This window comes from Phascolarctos cinereus, unplaced genomic scaffold (assembly GCF_003287225.1).
Source record: "Phascolarctos cinereus isolate Bilbo 61053 unplaced genomic scaffold, phaCin_HiC Scaffold_9;HRSCAF=440, whole genome shotgun sequence".
Classification (NCBI taxonomy): Eukaryota; Metazoa; Chordata; class Mammalia; order Diprotodontia; family Phascolarctidae; genus Phascolarctos; species Phascolarctos cinereus.
Window position 1 is genome coordinate 182,241,244 of NW_027556402.1, and position 18,250 is coordinate 182,259,493.

At 38.4% G+C, this 18,250-nt stretch overlaps 1 protein-coding gene across 4 annotated transcripts in view; it reads right to left on the reverse strand.

Annotated features, from left to right (window-relative positions):
* C1QTNF7 (C1q and TNF related 7) overlaps nt 1-18,250 on the reverse strand; it is a 151,942-nt gene that overhangs the window by 92,910 nt on the left and 40,782 nt on the right. For 2 of the 4 annotated variants that reach the window (XM_020993008.2, XM_078148197.1), the window contains exon 1: nt 3,593-3,912. The exons of the other annotated variants lie outside the window; for them this stretch is intronic. The gene's annotated coding sequence lies outside the window, so the exon portion shown is untranslated. Of the gene's footprint in view, nt 1-3,592; nt 3,913-18,250 lie in introns of those variants that run through there. 4 annotated transcript variants of the gene reach the window in all.

The window sequence follows — 18,250 nt, forward strand, 5'->3', positions numbered from 1 at the left end:
AAGTGGGAATTGAGAGTCAGCAGAATCCCAGAGAATGCTCAGGCTTATGGAGTTACTTCTGGAGAATTCCTGATTTGGAATTTTACCCTTTGAGCAGAGCACCTTGGTATTGGTCACTATGTAAGCGAATGCCCTTATGATCACTCACATTGAGAAGGATGCATAAAGAAGAAGAAAGGCTCTAATTATAACTGTGCAATCCCTACCTCCCCATTCTCCTTATATTCTCAGAATAATTGCTTTTTTGTGCATCTATGCTCAGAACTATTTCTTGATGGTTTATGCCAAAATCTCTGAGACTTAATATAATAGTCTTGCTCCCAATATTTATGAGGCAGACTACGTAACTGGTCTCAATACCATTTTTTTCCCTTGTAAGTTAATAGGGCAGCTAAATGACCCAGAGAGCTGGGCTTGGAGTCAGGAAGACTCATCTCACTGAATTCAAATCTGGCCTCAAACACTTACTAGCTGTGGGACTCTGGGCAACCCTATTTGCCTCAGTTTCCTCATCTGTAAAATGAGCTGGGAAAGGACATGACAAATCACTCCAATATCTTTGCCAAGAAGACCTCAAATGGGTCACAAAGAGTTGGACATCACTGAAACAATGGAACAACAAAGCCAATAACCCTACCTATATCGCAAGGTTATAGTGAAGCTTGACACAAATAAGAAAGAGTTTTGTATGAAAAGTAACCTTTCAGGAGCCATATAAATATACTCCATTGCTATTACTACTATTATTATATGTTCAACATTAGCCAATTATCATTCAACATTAACCAGATAATGTCCACATAAATTAAAATAAATATGTAAGACTATTATGCATACTGAAAATGAGGAATGAAGAAATAACACAGAGATAGTAGGTGATGGTTGGATAGTTGGATAAATCAAACGCTGCACATGTATCCACTTAATATCAAAAGAATCAGAGGAAAGACAATGGTGTGCTGAGTAGCTCCTCTAAGGAGAATACAGAAACATAGGCAAGAACCAGATGAGATTTGAGAATGTATAAACTGAGTTGTGATCTGCACCAGGAAAGAAGCACTCACACAAATGAAACTATAAAACCACTGAAGTATTTGTAAAAGCACTCAATGATATGCTGGGGATAAAAACTTGAGTAAGAACTGACATAGAGTATATCACCCATTGAAAGCACAAATAATCAACCTTAGAATGATATGTCAGTGTTTGGATTCATTGTGAGCGAAGACTTTTGGTATGGTGCCATGCAATACCAAGAGAGCTAGTTGTAGAGAAAGGAGACATGAACTTGCATCTTAGCATTGACACTTACCTACTTGTGTGACCTTGGGTAAGTCACTTGAGCTTCATTTCATTTGTAAATTGAAGATAATAATATCTTCCCTATCTACCTCAAAGGATTCCATGAGGAAAACATGGAAACTATAAGATATTCTACAGACATATAGTCTACTACCATTAATCAACATTAGACCATGCAATGAATTTTGCCTCTGATTTTGGTTAGTGATCTAGTAATCTGTTATTGCTCATTATCCCAAACTTTATAATACATTTTCAAGCCTCCTACCCTCCAATAGGCCTTAGGCTCTTGCTGACAATTACTAACTTTCTATAAAGAGAAAGCCAAGCCTCATCACCACAGGGTGTGTGGGAGTGTGAGCCAGAAGTTAGAACTTTAGGGAAAAAAAAGCCAAATGGCAATTGGAATTAAGGCTCAGAAAGACCAAGATGTTTTGAAGGGTTTATAGAGAGACAAGGGAAAGCTATAACATTGAGAAAGATGTTATGACTATTTGGTTAGACAGGTACAGGGAAGGGAAACTTAAGTTTTAAGATTCACTGAGCAGAAACAATGAAAGGTTCCTAAAGATCGATAGTAGTTCTAATTATTACCTTTACTCTAATTATTACCACACAGTGGGTTCTGCTGCTTTAGAATTTGTTTAGAGCCATTTTTTTAAACTGGTATTTAAAGGGTTTGGGGGAGAGCTCAAGCAAGTCACTGCTTTCACTCTGTCACCTTGGCTCCGCCACCTAATTATTACCTACATACACAGCAATACCAACACTTTATGTGAATTGGTCACTAAAAAGAATAATGTAAGGGGCAACGTGGCATAGTGGATAGAGAACTAGCCCCCGTGCCAGGGAGACATTGCTTCAATACATGCTGGGTGTGTAATTCTGAGCAAATTTATTTAACCTCTTGGTATTTAGTCAACTCCTTATGATTTATACAGCTTGTTCTTGATTTGTGTGGATAATGACTCCCATGAACAGGTCCTATGTATTCAAATTCATACTATTCAAAGTTGTATTCTACGTAAAATATGATAATTATACCCAGCCCCTGGAAATACGGAAGTGCGAAATTGAATAGCAATATGAGCATTTAGGGGATTCTTTATCACACTAATTGGGATCTAGCTATTAGCCACAGAAAAGATGTTGACCTGGATTGGTAGGTGGAATTTCCTTACTTGGGAAGCCCTTATTCCAATTCAATATTAAGTCCAATTCTTATCTCCAGCAGAAGTTTGATAACTACCACACTTTACCTTGCAATGACATGGGAAGGAAATGTATTGTTATGCACTGTATCATTGGGGAAGTAATAATGGTGCACTTTGACAATTTATCTCACTTATATTAAGCCCATCCATGGTGTGTTTTAATTTTTAGAAAGCTTCCCAGGCATAAGCATAGGCATCTGTATTGTATATGATTATCCACCCATGAGTGCTAGGAACTACAAATGCATATGTACAGTAAGATACATGGAAAACAACATGGGACTCTGTGGTGAGAGGGAAAATTCAATGGGCCTTCCTTTTCTTATGAGAAAAGCCTCTCAAGGGCAGAGGTGACACCACTTAGGGACTATTATACATGAAAGTAAGTGATAGAGTCTTATTACATAGACACTGATATACTGAGCTGTCAGTGAATCTAAAATAGGAATTCAAGGTACAGAAAAGGGAGCCTGACATCTGTTCTGTATTATGGGGGAATATACAGATACTTTAAAAAGATCATTTTATTGGTAAATTAGAAAAACATTTTGTTGATCTCTTACAGCATGGAGAAGAGGTCACGCCCTTTCTTTTCCACCTCGGATCCTTCTGCTTCTGACTCCCTGACAACTCAATATATCATTGTCTATGTAATAAGCCACTATTGGTTACTTTCATGGTTCCTTGGCCCTGCATCACAGTCTTGTTAAGTGCAAAGTGTCCTTTCCTGGGTCAGAAGTGAGGAGGATTGGCTGCCAGAGGGAGAGTAGCTCAAGAAATTGGATTGCGGGGAAACAAGGAGGGGGAAGCTATCAGCTCCTGCACCCCCCTCCCCATTTCCATATCTGTTGCTGATGACCAGCAGTTACTTTCCCTGTGGAGGTGTGCATTCCACTGATTGAGCCCTAGAGTACATACAATCAACCCCCTCCTTCCTCAAAAAATACCATCCCACACTCTCAGAAGAACAAAGCAGAAGTAGCAGAGATGTTAGCCAAAAGGCTTCATGCTCGAACGTGTCTCCCCAAATTAAAAAAAAAAACTGGAGGAGGGTTTCTTTTCAGCTGTTTACTTACATGGCTCCCAAGACCTTCCAGTAACTGAAGCCTTTGAATTATAGTGCGTACAGATGTGACGCGTTGGTTCAAAAGCCCTTCATGTCAGCAGGCAGGCACTCATAACTCTCCACCGGTTCCGAATGATAAGTAATTTCCTGATTTGCTCTCCAAAAAAATTTCCCCGGACCCCGGGGGAGGAGGGGCACACGTTGCTGAGAGATTGTGAAGCGGGCGGCATAGGGCTCAGCTACATTTACCAAAACTTCCCGATGGGTTGAGTCGCGAAGAAACATTCCTTGAACACTCTAACAAGAGTAAATATCCTACTATATCTATTGGCTCATTACTGAATTCCTCCTTGAGCAACAACACAGACCGTCTGCAAAAATGACATTAGCAAACCGTAATACTTCAAGTTAAACACCACTCTGATCTCTTTGGCATGAAAAATACCCAAACAAACCCCCAAATAACCATGACTATGTTTTTTGACATATCTCCAAGGATCATTTTGCTTGCTTTTTTAGAAAATATTTCATGTTATTACAGCATGTCAAAGTTAGAAAGGACATTAGAGATTATTTAATCCATTCTCTTATTTATTTTTTTTCCCATAGGATGATAGATTTAGAGCTGTGAATGATACTAGAGATCATCTTGGCTAGCCTCACAATTTACAGTTGAGGAAATTGAGGCTAAGAGAGGTTAAATGACCTGTCCATGGTCATAGAAAATAAATGATTGAGTGAGGCTTGGAATCCAAGTCTTCTGACTTCAAATCCAGCATTCTCTCCACTATATCATAAAGTTTCCCCATGATTCCATTTTATTGATTTAAAAAAAATGTTGATGCCTTTGCTTTTCTACATCATAGTTACTTCTCACTGAAAAGGGCAAGCTCCTACTATGTACTGTGTTAAGGGATTCACAATATTTTCTCATTTGATCCTCACAATAACCCTAGGAGGTAGGTGCTATTATTATCCTCATTTTACCATTGAGGAAACTGAGGCAGACACAGGTTAAGTGACTTGCTCAAGGTCACACAGGCAAGTGTCTGAGGTTGGATATGAACTTAGGTCTTCCTGACTCCAGGACCAGTCCTCTATCCATTGCAACACCTACCTGCTAAAGAAAAACAAGTAAAACTCCTTTACGAAGTCACCTTTGTCTGACAGCATGTCCACTTTGCTCTTTTAGTCTCACATCTTTCACTAAGAGCAGGGAAATATGTATCATTACCTATTCTCCACGACCAAGATTGGTCAATGCAATGAATCAGAGTTCAGTTGCCTATTAGTGTTGTTTTCATAATCTTATTTCAGTTGTTGTATATATTCGTCTCCTAGTTCTGCTTACTTCATTCTGCAGCACTTCATATGAGTCTTGAGTTCCTCAGAATTTCTCATGTTATTTCTTATGGTGTAATAAAGTTCTATTTATATACCGCGATTTATTGGGCTGAAGCATCAGGGGAGCCTACTGAGTTATGAACCACAATATTTTTTAATGGGTAAAATAGAGGCATCATGATGTAGTGGATAAAATGTTGGCCACCTGTGTGTCAGTCCTACCTCTGATGCACAATGGGTGGGTGACCCTGGAGAAGTTGTTTATCCTTTCAATGTCCCAGGCAATGCTTTAACACTATAAATTGAAGATCTAATTCAAATCTGCCTTGATAAAGGATGTTCCTACATCAGGAATCCCGACACTGATGAAATCACAGGTCCAGACTTTTCCCAATCTCTATACAATCAGCTCTGTTTTATTATTTGCTCTAGCTCAACCTGGAATTAGGTGGAGGAACCAGATGGCAGAGTTACTTTGGAATCAGAATGAATAGTTCAGGCATTGTGGAAGGTAAAAGGGGCAAGTAATTTCAAGATAGCAGCTAGCAAAACAGTAACATGATAGAGCATGATATCAGTGCTAGTGATGGAAGCAAGTGGGACCAGAGTGGGGGAGAAAGTCAGCAAGAACAGAGGGGTCCAGGGGACCAGATGGGTCATAGGAGTTAGAGATAGAAGGACCTTAGAAGTTATTTAGTCTAAATTTCTCTTTCAAGATGAGGAAACTAATCTAAACAGGAACTACAAGAGGGCAACCAGGATGATGAAGGACATTAAGTTCATGTCACATAAGGATCTGTTGAAAGAACTGGGCATATTTAGCCTGAAGAAGGACAAATTTAAGGGAGACATGGTAGTTGTCTTCCAATATTTGAATGGCTTTCATGTGAAGGAAGGGAATTAAACTATTCTACTTGGCCTCAGAGGGCAGAATCAGGAGCAACAGGAGGAAGCTGCCAAGAGGCCAATTGAGGCTGTTATCAAGAAAACATTTTGAATGGCTAGAACTATCTGAAAGTGGAGTGGACTGTCGCTATCCCCAAAAGAAGATTCATTTTCCCTTCCTTATAGGACTTTGAGCAAAGGCTAGACTATGACTTTTCAGTATATTTTAGTAAAGATTCATTTTTGGTATAGATTGCACTCTAGGGCTACTGAGGTTCCTACCAACTCATGAATTCTGTGAAGTGACATGGCCAAAGTAACACAGGTAATACTTGGCAAAGCTAGGATTTGAACCCAGGTTCTCTGACTCCAAATCCAGTGGTCTTTTCTTTTAAACTGTATGATAAGGCAAAAGTAAATTTAGTGTGAGTGGGAGAAGTGGAAGAATAGGAAAAAAATTTCAAAGTTTAGGATCAAGAAAGAGGATTCTGGGAAGATGGTAGAGTAGGTCAGAAAGCTCTCCAGATTTCCTCTACAAACAAGACAAAACAGCACCTAAAGGTAAACATAGAGCAGCAAAAATAAACAAGAGTTGGGGCAGAGCAGTGGGCCTCCTGGGACAATGAGAAGATCTGAAGAAAGACCCCAGGATGGAGGTTCACCTGAGTGAAGTGTGAATACCTGCAGGCTACCTCCTCTGAAACAGCAAACAATAAGCCCTGGGGGCAGCTGGGTTGGGAGATAGCCTCAGCCTCAGCCTCAGCCTCAGCCACAGAAATTCTCACCTCACAGACAGTGTGGTGGGTCAGACAGCTGAGCAGGGGAAGATTAGAGGGACGTCTGCTATAGAGGGAAGCCAGGCCCAGCTGTGCTTCTGAGACAAGACAGTCCCAGGCTGCAGTTGAAAGACAAAATGAACCAGCACACACCCAGTGAATGCAGAAGCAGTGGGGCAGGGATGCTGCTGGCTGTGAACACTTACAGGAGAATTGAGTTCTTCCTTTTCATTCCACAGAATAGAGAACTGGAGGTTATAGTCACTGGAGGTCCTTAAGCAGCAAGAACATTTCCAGCCTGGTGTTTTGGGGGCTCCTAACTATGGCTTGGAGTGGGGGAAGGAGTACAGGAGTCAGGCCCAGGACAAAGTTAAAAAAAATAACAGTATGAAAGACCTGGGGCCAGAGGAACCATCCCCCACACCCAGAATTGGAGGTGATTATAACAATGAGCTACTAAAAACAAAACAACTCAAAAATGAGCAAGCAAAGGAGAAAAAACACAATCACAGACAATTACTATGGGAACAGAGAAGACTGTGGTTCATCTTCAGAGGAGGATATTGAAGCAAAAAAAGTCTCTCCTACCCCAAAGAGTAATGCCGAATGGTCACCTACCCAAAAGTAATTCTTAGAAGAATGAAAAAAGGGGCAACTAGGTGGCGCAGTGGATAGAGCACCGGCCCTGAAGTCAGGAGGACCTGAGTTCAAATCCGGCCTCAGACCAAACACTTGACACTTACTAGCTGTGTGACCTTAGGCAAGTGACTTAACCCCAATTGCCTAAAAACAAAACAAAACAGAAGAATGAAAAAAGACTTTAAAAATCAAAGAAGAAAGATTGAGGAAAAAATTTTAAAATTAGGAACAATCCAACAAAATCAACAAGAATATGAAAAGAAAGTCAACCAACTGGAAAAGGAGCTCCAGAATCTTAAGGAAGAAAACAACTCCTTGCAAACTAGAATTGGGCAAGGGCAAGCTAATGACATTATAAGAGAACAAGAAATAATAAAACAAAATAAAAAGAATGAAAAAATACAAGAGAATGTGAAACATCTCGTAAGAAAAACTGACCTGAAGAACAAATCAAGAAGAGAAAGCCTAAGAATAATTGGACTACCTGAAAGCTATAATAAAAAAAAGAATCTTCATAAAGTAATGCAATAAATAATTAAAGAAAATTATCTTGAAGTTTCAGAACAAGATAGGAGAGTAGAAATAGAAAAAAATCCACTGATCACCACTTGAAAGAGATCCCAGGATGAAAACCTGCAGGCATATCATAGTCAAATTCTGAAACCCTCAGGTTAGGGAGAAAATGTTATGAGCAACAAGAAATAAACAATTTGAATGCCATGGAGCCACAATTAGAATTACACAAGACCTAATAGTGGCCACACTAAAAGACCACAGGTCTTGGAACACTATATGTCAAAAAAGCAAAAGAATCGGGGTTGTGGCCAAAAATATCATACCCAGCAAAGTTAAGTATAATCCTGATAGAAAAAAGAAATGAATATTCAATGAATGGACAGAATTTCAGGATTTTGTCACAAAAAGACCAGAACTTAGCAGAAAATATGACATGTAAGATTCAGAAGAAATAAAAGGTAAACATCAAAGACCAATTACAAGGGACTCAATAAGGACAAATTGTTTACTTTTTATCTGTGGAAATATAAACTATATGCTTAGGATTATCATTATTAATTAGGTAGTTCAAAAGAAAGATCGGGGTAGACCTGAGTATGATGTGATTCTAAAGAGCAAAATGGTATAGGAAAAGGTAAAAAGAGTAATCATCTCATATAAATGAGGCACAAGAGGAAGAACTGATACAGAGGAATCAGATGGGGGAAGAGGGCTGGTAGTGCTAGAACCCCATTCACATCAGATCTTGAGTAGAGAGAGAACAACATATACATTTAGAAGGGTATGAAAGTCTTCTAAATTTCTAAAGAAATAAGAGGGTGAGGAACAGGAAAAGGGAGGGTAGAGAAGGGTGTGTAGATTAATGGGAATGGATTAAAGAGGGAACAACATATATATCTAGAAGGGTATAAAAGTCTTCTAAATTCAGAAAGAAACAAGAGGGCAAGGGGATAGGATCTCCAGAGTCTAATAAAAGTAGCTTTAAGGTGAAAAAGTATAGGTAAATATGCCTATACATATCTCCCAAGCTAAATGTTATAGATAGTAGCTATAACATTGGAAGAAATGTAACAGAGAATTTCAGGAGATATTAATTTCAGAGAGTTCAGCCATAAAATTGATGGCCTTGTGTGTTTATATGTGAATATGAAAAGAAGATGTAACAAGCAAAGTTGATCTTAATGTAAGAGTTCTTAAAATGAGGAGGCAATTTTCATCTCATAGATATTACTGAGACTTAGTTATATTGAACTGATGACTGGCATGGGTCTGGAAGTATATTTCTCATTCTAAAGTTCTAGAATAGGAAGAAAAGGCTAAGTGGAACAGTATTATAGGTAATCAATATATACTCATGTGCAAAGATCCAGGAGCCCGAAGGGAAAAAACGTATGATGAACAACATTTAGGTGAAGATTAACAGAAGTGATGCTGAAATTAGAATATTCTATTTAGACCACCTAAACAGAAGGAATAAATCAATTAGTAATTGAGGAAATAAATCACAAGCCTGGCTTGGAGGCATGATTTAGTACTAATGGAGGACTTCATTAGCTAAGTCTGGTGGAGTGCACTCACTCAATCTCTCTCTCTCTCTCTGTCTCTCTCTCTCTCTGTCTCTTTTTCTCTCCCGAACAACTAATTCTTAGACTTGTCTTAAATAGAATTCCAATCTTCAAAAGGTAGATTTCAGAAGTAACTAACATCTTGGATCCTTTTCTGACTAACAAGGAAAAAGCCTGTGGAAATGGTCAGAGCTTTGATAGGAAGTGATCACTCCTTTTTATAATTCATAATAGAGAGGAAAGCCAGCCAGAAATCCACTATCTACCCTTTTTTCCCCAAAGAACAGATTTCAAAGGTTTCAGGATGTCATGATCTAAAATTCTGTGAGAGGAGTCAGTCTAGGAAGAATGGGAAACCATCAAGAATAATGTTCTTGAGACACAAAGAGAAATTATTCCAATGAGAAGAAAAATAAGGATGTCTCTTAAGAAGCAGATATGCATGCACAGGAAACTCACGGACTCTCTTAGGTAAGAAATCATGTACAGAAGATGTAAACAAGGGTAGATAATAGAAGATGAATATGAAAACATAATATAATCCATTAAGAATGGCGTCAGAAGTACTAAAGGTCAGAATGAACTAAGTTGTCAAGAAAATGAAAGAAAACCACAAATTAGTTTTTTACAAAGTTATATTGGAGAAAAGATGAAAATGGAAAAAAGGACAGTACCACTGTTTAGAGTGAATAGGATAATAATAGTAAATTGAGAGAAAGTAGAATTACTCAACTCTTGTTTTGCTTCTGTATTTTCTATCAAGGGGAGTGATCTTTGGTCTGAAAAGGATGAAACAAAAATATCTAATACAGTGTGGAAATCCAAGCTGAGTAAAGTGGTAATAACAGGTACCAAGATTCTTGAGTTCATGTCACCATGCTTAGATGAACTATATCCCAGGGCAATGAAAAAATTGGTGGATGTGATTGCTGACCCATGGTCAGTGATGTTCGAAATATTGTAGAGAATAGGAGAGGTGTTACAGGAGTGGAGAAGGTAAAATATACTATTTTAAAAAGGTAAAAGAGTGGATAGTAAACTAAAGGCCCGTGAGCTTGATTTAGATTCTTGGCAAAATTCTGGGATGTATTACTAAAGGGATTGTTAGGGAACACGTAGAAGGAAGCAGTAATCACAAAGACCTAGAATGGTTTCATCAAGAAAAGGTTTGGCTAGACTAGCCTTATTTTGTTGGATTTTTTTTTTATAGGGATACTTGATTGTCAAAAGAATGAGAGGATAGTGAATGGGTTTGAGTGTTTACTATTAGAGACAGTACTCACATCAATGAGATTATGGATCCATTGAAGTATTAAATTGTTAGATTAGGATATCAAGGGACCTACAAGTGCCTCACACTTACTAGTTGTGTGACCCTGGGCAGATCACTTTACCCTGTTTGCCTCAGTTTCCTCATCTATAAAATGAGCTGGAGAAGAAAATGGCAAACCACTCCAATATCTGTCAAGAAACCCTCAGATGAGGCCACAGAGAGTTGGGCACAACTGAAATGACTCAACAGTGACAACAACAGTATCAAGGGACTATAGTTCATATAATTTACCTACATTTCAATGAAGCATTTGACAAAGGCTCTCATGCAGTTCTTGCAGACAATTTGGAGAGATGTGGGTTACATGACATGACAATAAATGGATTGAATGACTACCCACAAAGAGTGGTCCTTAATGGCTCAGTATTAATTTAGAAGGATGTCTCAAGTGTAGTGCCTCAGAAATATGTGCTTGATTCTGTGCTTGTAACCAGAAAATATTCCTGTGGAGGGCAAATTTTGTCCAAAATTTTTCCTTTTTTCTTCCTGAAAAGAAAAGGGATAGAGTCCTTCCAAACCATTCCAGTTTCTTCTTACTAAGGCCAGCTCAGGGCAATATAACCTTTCCTTTTGCTCACCGCTTCTACTGTCTTTCTCCCCACCCCCACATTTCTTTCCTCTCTCATGGGGGGAAGACTACATAGGCTGCCCTTTATAAATGACCTGCTTTGGCCACAGACTCAATGTCTGAGCTTAGACGCAAATTAATTCTCAGGTCCACATGGTCTTTTCTTCCTATTTTGAGAAGCTTATTAAGATGATTGATTTTTAATAAAACAATAAAAGCTTAATCTCTCAGGCTGGAGAAATCATGGATCATCAGGATAGCATCAGGCTTTGTCCTTTTAAAATCTTTGTGTATTCCAAATAGCCCCTGCCTGTCCCCTCTTTATTTTCTGGACTCAAACAATATATAGAAAAAGTAGTATACAGCATTCATAGTGGATCTTGGTTTTTATGTGAAGAGAAAAAATTAGGCTAGAGAAACAAGGTTCTTCAAAAGGGGAATGCAAGGAAAAGAACATAGCACTTGTTAGATGACCAGGAATGTGTGTGGGGGAAATTGAAGAGAGTCTCAACCTTTCATGGCTTTGCTTCAATTAAGAAAAGCCAGTCACAAAGAGTTGGACATGCCTGAACCACTCGACAACAACAGCAACAACAGCATTGATAGAACATTATCAGTTTCTGATGTAGAACCATTTGTTGGTGCCAAGGACTTTAGTGGCAACATCTTTCTGTTGTGGGTATTTAGCAGCTATAGCCATCGCACATGTAGGAGCACTTGCCAGGCTTTCTCTCCACAGTGATTGCTTCTCAGAAGACAGCTGAAGGCAATGCTTTGGAAGCATGGCCATTCCCAAGATTCTTGTGTTCAAGGTCCTAGGTTGTCTCCACTAGGACCTGAGGAGAGATGGTGGTGGTGGTGGTGGTGGTGGTTTGACTTGCCTGGTATGCTGCCTCCTGTCTCTCATTCCTCTTGTCTTGCTGCTTCAGCTAGTCTGGCCTGCCTGCCTGTTGTGGCAGTTGTTTGACTGTTGGCTGGCTCCTTTTCCATGCGGGCTTCCTGGGTAATGGCTGTAGTGCTTAGGCTGGAAACAGGCCTGGTGGTCTGGGAGGTATTGCCACTTCCAGGGTTTCTAGGTCAGACTGTTGGTGATAGTTGATTAGCAGTTGTCATTGGTAGTAATGAGGCAGGTGGAACGCTTCTTCAATATTTCTTTTCCATTCAGTGGGGCTGGGTTGGAAGCAGGCTTGGTGAATCTAGTGATCTCAACTATTATTATTATCAGAGTTTTGTAGGGTGTGTGTGTACGTATGTTGCTTTTCCCACTCTGTGTTCTTTAAATCATTCTGTGAACATCTACCTTCTACTCAAAGTCCAGTTATTAATTTTTGACTTTCAGTGGAAATCCTATCTTGCCTAAAGCTATTGGATCTGACACAAAAATACTCAATTCATAAGAACTCAGCACTGAAACATAAGCAACATAATTCGCAGCATTCCAAACACTGTATTTCAAGATATTCTACTTTATCTGACTATAGCTCTCTTTGAAGCCTGGAAAATGCCTCCTTTCTGACTTTAAGATTTTTATTGAAAACATTAAAATATGGGCACTGCTTCAAAGCAGAGTTTGTTTATAATTGAGATGCCTTCCCTGGTTTACACAGCTTACTTAAAATTAATACTAAGAGCTCAAAAAAAAGAACTTGGAATTCTCACCAGTTTCCATTTCTAAGAGTAGTTTTGCAAAAGGCTAAAAATAAAAATGACAAGTCCCCTTAAAAAGAATGCAGTTCCAAAAGCTCATTCCCACCCAACCCCCAAACCCTTAATACTTTTAGAGACATTTTCCCTATTTGGATCTTTCAGCAGGATGATATGAGGAAAATATTTAGTAAATGTATTTGTAGCTGATACTTTGTTATTATTATTATTTTTATGACTACTAATAATAATCCAAGTAAAAATTCATAAATTATTAAGAAAACACAAAGCCTACCACATAGAGCAGTTAGCACTTCCTCTTCAAAAAGGAGGAGTGCTAATAAATGTTCTTAGATTGTATGCTAAACAAGTTTAAAATGTATAGAAATTTTTCAGGAACACATGGCACTTCACAGAGCAATAGTAAAGACAGATATATATGCACACCATTAGACTTCTTGGATGAATTAGTTTTGCTTTATTTCTAGATGGAACTTATAAAAAAAACTAACATTCAAGAGTGGAATCTAAAGACCTTGAACAACATCCACATTAATTTGACCAACAATATGTTGACAAAGTAGTGTTAGATTATTGGTCTAACAGTGACAGTATCAAACATATTTGTTTATAGAGGTTGATAATAGCAATATAAAGAACAGATCATTGTTACTAGAAATTACAGAAAGTTCATCCTTAAGAATCTTAGATGTTTTGATCAATGCAGATTTTGTATGGAAATGGTAAAAATTGTCTAATAGATTATTTCAGGTTGCAAAAATTTAGCAGCTACTAAATACTTTAAAAGATGTGATCAAGTGACCAGAATTATATACTACAAGGTTGCTATCCTTCTATAAACTAACAGATGACAAATTTCCATTCTATTCTCCAAAATATTCATAAGTCAATAAATAAACCACTGGAACTAAGCATTATCATGGTATGAAGGGGGACTAGCCAATGAGCCCAGTCCTTATGAACATGTACAATATGTTCAGCTTATTCAGCCCTGGTGTGGACGTGAGCATGGTGCATAAACTACATGGAAAAGATGAAGCTTTTTGTTTGTTTGTTTGACCAGAACTGATGGGACATCAAAAAAGGCCAAGGCCAGCCTTATCTCTGGCTCTTCTCAGACTAGCTGGTGATGAAACAGGTGAGGATTTGGCTCAGTGAAGAGAGGCTTTATAGTCTTTTATCTTCCCACTTGTACTGCTATCATGTAGCCTATGGGTATATGATCCTGCTATTGCTTCTGTCTTTTTTATCTCCATTTTTTTTTCCTTTTCAGGTGAATGTGTTTGGAGAAGCTCATGAGCTTCAAAAAGTCATGAGAATGATTCAGTGGTGGGTCCAAGAGTAGAGTCCATGAAGGGGTCTCCTCAGTGATTTTTTTTTTGGTGCTACTTTTATCGTTAGGCCTATTCTGTTTTTTTAAGGTGCTATTTGCTTCAGTATTTTTTGTGCCTCTTTTACCAAACTGGTGATTCTCATTTCATATTTTTCTTGCATCACTCTCATTTCTTTTCCCAAGTTGTCCTCTACCACTTTTCTTTCTTTTTTTTTCTAACTCTTCCATGATTTCTTGTTGAACTTGGGTCCAAATTACATTTTTCTTTGAAGTTTTCTTTGTAGCTTTCTTTTTACATTATTGTCTTCTCCTGAGTTTATGTCTTGGTCTTCCTTGTCATCTTACTTACTTCTTTATGGTGAAATTCTTTTTTTTTGTTTCTTTGCTTATTTTCCAAACTATTTTTTGATTTAGAACTTTACGTCAAATTTGAGCTCTGCTCATGGGGGGTGGGGAGGCATTGTCCCAAGCTTCAGGCTTTTTCATGCTGTTGTTTTCAAAGTTAGTTACAGGGGTCACATGAGGACTCCACAAAGGGCAAGGGATCTATGTAACTAGATGTTGCCATACTGAACACTCATAATCTCCAAACTATATGGAATGAAAACTCTAAAAACATGGAGATCCAATAAAAGAAATAAAAAACACATGGGAAAAGGGGAGAATAGATATACCACCCCTGTCTCCAAAACCTCCATTTGAGGAGGATGTCCAAGATAGCCATCTTGTCATTTTCCACCTGGCTCTGCACTCTTTTGAACTTCTTTGGATTTCTCCATCATGCCCCAGAATCTCGTTATTAGGCTATCTCATTGTCCTGTAAGATCCAATTAGCCATGGTACTCAGACTTCATTGGCACCTCTTTTTGTCTGATTGAAGGGGAGGACCCATCAACTGCAAAACCTTCATTTAAGGAGGTGATCCAGGCCAGATATTTCTTTCTTTTCACCTGGCTTTGTACTCTTTTGGACCATTTTGGACTTCTCCAAAATGCCCCCCTCTCACTCTCCACTCTGGGTACCTTTGCCCTCGCCACTATTCATTTTCAGTTTCCTTTTTCACATTGTCTTCCCCATTTGACTGTAAGCGTCTGTGAGGGGAGGGACTGTATTTCTCTTTCATATTTATATACCCAACACCTAGCACAGAATCTGGCACACAGTAGGTACTTAATAAATGTCTATTGACTGCCTGCCTGAATATCTGCTCCTGGAGTTGTCTTTAAATGAGCTTTTGCATCTCAACACTTTCAATTAATAAAATAAAAACCCAAAACAATAATTTTATCTACCTGCTCAATAGGCTGCCAAAGATTAAACATAAAAGAATAGTTGAATACAATTTGTCACAAGGCCATTTCTAGCTAGAATTCATTGTATATAAAGATGAGATGGATAGGACATAGTACTGATACTACTGCCTCCCTATACTTATATAAAATGTTATCATTTACATACTTGATGGAGTAGAAAAAGCCCTGGATTTGGAATTGAAAGACCTAGATTCAGGTCCTTCTTACTACTTCCGTAACCTTAGGAAAGTAACATCACCTGTCTGGCCACAGTTTCTTCAGCTGAAAATTATATAGTGGGACTTGATTATCCTTAACATCCTTTCGACTCCTAAGTGCTCTTACCATAGGAAAGCTGCATTACCTTATTTCATCCCCTTGATGACACTGTGAAGTATAGATAGGATGACTATTATCTCCATTTTACAAATGAGAAAAAAATACCATATTTTCACCGCATTTTTTGTCACAGATTTTATGCCAATTTTTTTTTTTCCAAAAAAGTGGGGTATAACCATAATGTGAAGCTTTTTTTTTTTAAAATTGTGACTGTATTACTTAAAAATCATTTATTACTAAACTGTCTTTGGTGTAAGATTATGATGGATGGGATACTCATGAATATGTTAAAATTGGATACTGACAATGCATGTGAGTTGAGAATTCTAGGCCCCTGGCTCACAATGCACAAGAGATAAATGCTTATCCATATGCTACTGGTGAATACACTGATGCTCTGTTTACCTTTTGAGCAGCATGAAGAACAGAATTATACCATGTGATGATTACACGATGGAGGGTTATAAACCAATTTTTGGACTGAAAACAACAACAACCACAACAACACAACATAGGGTGTGATGATTATGTGGTAAGTTAAGGAGAAATGACCCACCCAAAGATACAGTTGGCCTTTATTCTTTGGGGGAAGGAAGGAGAGGTTATTTAGAGCAAATTCTTTAATTGAAGCTAGCATTCTTTACTCAACATATACTCAGGTCCCAGTTAAAAATCATTGAATACAAAGTAATCCAAAGCAAATTTAATTTTTGCCAATAGACAGGTAAAAATAGCCTCAACAAAGTCAAACAAAAAGGACTAGCGAATCGTTCATTTGGTGAACAAACATTTATTGAATGCCTATTGAAGTGTGATGCACCATTCATGATGCTAAGGGAGATACAAAAAAAAATTTAAAAGGATATTTTCCTCAAAAAGCTTACAATCTAGAAGGGAATGATAAAACATTCAGACAGATAAAAATAGTAAAATCTGAGTACACAAGAAATCCTTTGAGTCCAGAGTATTCTAAGCCCAGAAAAGAGATCATTTATAGCTGAAGAAAGGGTAGGATTGGGCAATACTAGAGATTGCTTCTTGGAGGAGGAGATAATAGAGCTGGACCTTGAAGGATGGGTAGGATATAGGACCACGGAGGACCATAGAGGATCATGGGGTGTGGTTGGGTAGGGGAATGGGCATTTCAGGCATAGGGAACACTTAAGCAAAGTTAGAGAGATAGGATGTGAATGACAGATGGTGAACAGCCCAAATACAGCCTAGAGCATATGAGGAGAGCAGTGAGAGACAGAGAGACAGAGAGAGAAAGAGAGAGAGAGAGAGAGAGAGAGAGAGAGAGAGAGAGAGAGAGAGAGAGAGAGAGAGAGAGAGAGAGGGAGAGAGAGAGAGAGAGAGTGAGTGAGAGAGAGAAGATGTAAAAGGGTTACCTGTTATTTGACATTATCCACTGTTGTGTGTTTTCCATACCATCTCATCATACCTACATTAAGGTGTATTACTAAGAGCAGACTGAAGAAGTAGTGTGACCCTGTGTAAGGTTTAGGGGCAGGAGTTCTTAACCTGGGGATATAGTGAACTTTTAAAAATATGTTTTAGTAACTATTTCAATGTAATTGATTTCCTTTGCAATCCAATTGATTTTATTTTATGCATTTGAAAATGTTATTCTGAGAAGGGCTTCACCAGACTCTGAAGGGGTCCATGACACAGAAGAATTTAAGAACCTCTGGTTTAGACTCATTTAGAGATGGAGCACTAAAAATCTCTTTAAATGTTCTTTGGAGACTATTTAAGAGGATGTCCTCCCCAAAGGTCAAATGCTTTGGCCATATCTATGACTGTTTGGCAAGCTTCCTCAAAAAGAGACTAGGTTATGACCTAAATAGGGTGTGAATAAACTTTTATAGGGTGCCAACTATGTGTTATTTGCCTCTAAAGTTGCCTCCATAATGGATACTCTGGGAAGTGATTCCAGATATGTGAGTGTAAGAAGTCAGAGACAAAACCACATTTTAGTCTATAATTATATTCTGGGGTGTGGATCAGACCATGTCTCAGTCCTTAGAGACAATAATTCATCAAAATTTTTTTTGAATTGCTAAACAAGGATCCTACTTTTGCCACACAAAGGGAAGACCCAACATACACCCTGCCCTCTGTGTGGAAAGACTGTTTAGTTTGTCCCAGAACTCAAATCTGGTACAGACATAACACAGCTGTGTAAGCTGGAGGTAGTGGATAGAATACACATTTCTGGGTATTTTCTTTGATTATCAATGTGCCATGAACTTGCCTACTTTTGGACTAGGGTATTGTTTGCCCAGGAAATACCCTCAGCAGTTGCTGTCAGCTTGCACTTGTTTGTTTCAGACCAGAAATTATGACTTCTCTAGTTTGCAGTGATTTCTCTGTATGATCTATTCAATGGGTAGTGATGCAATATGCTCAGCTA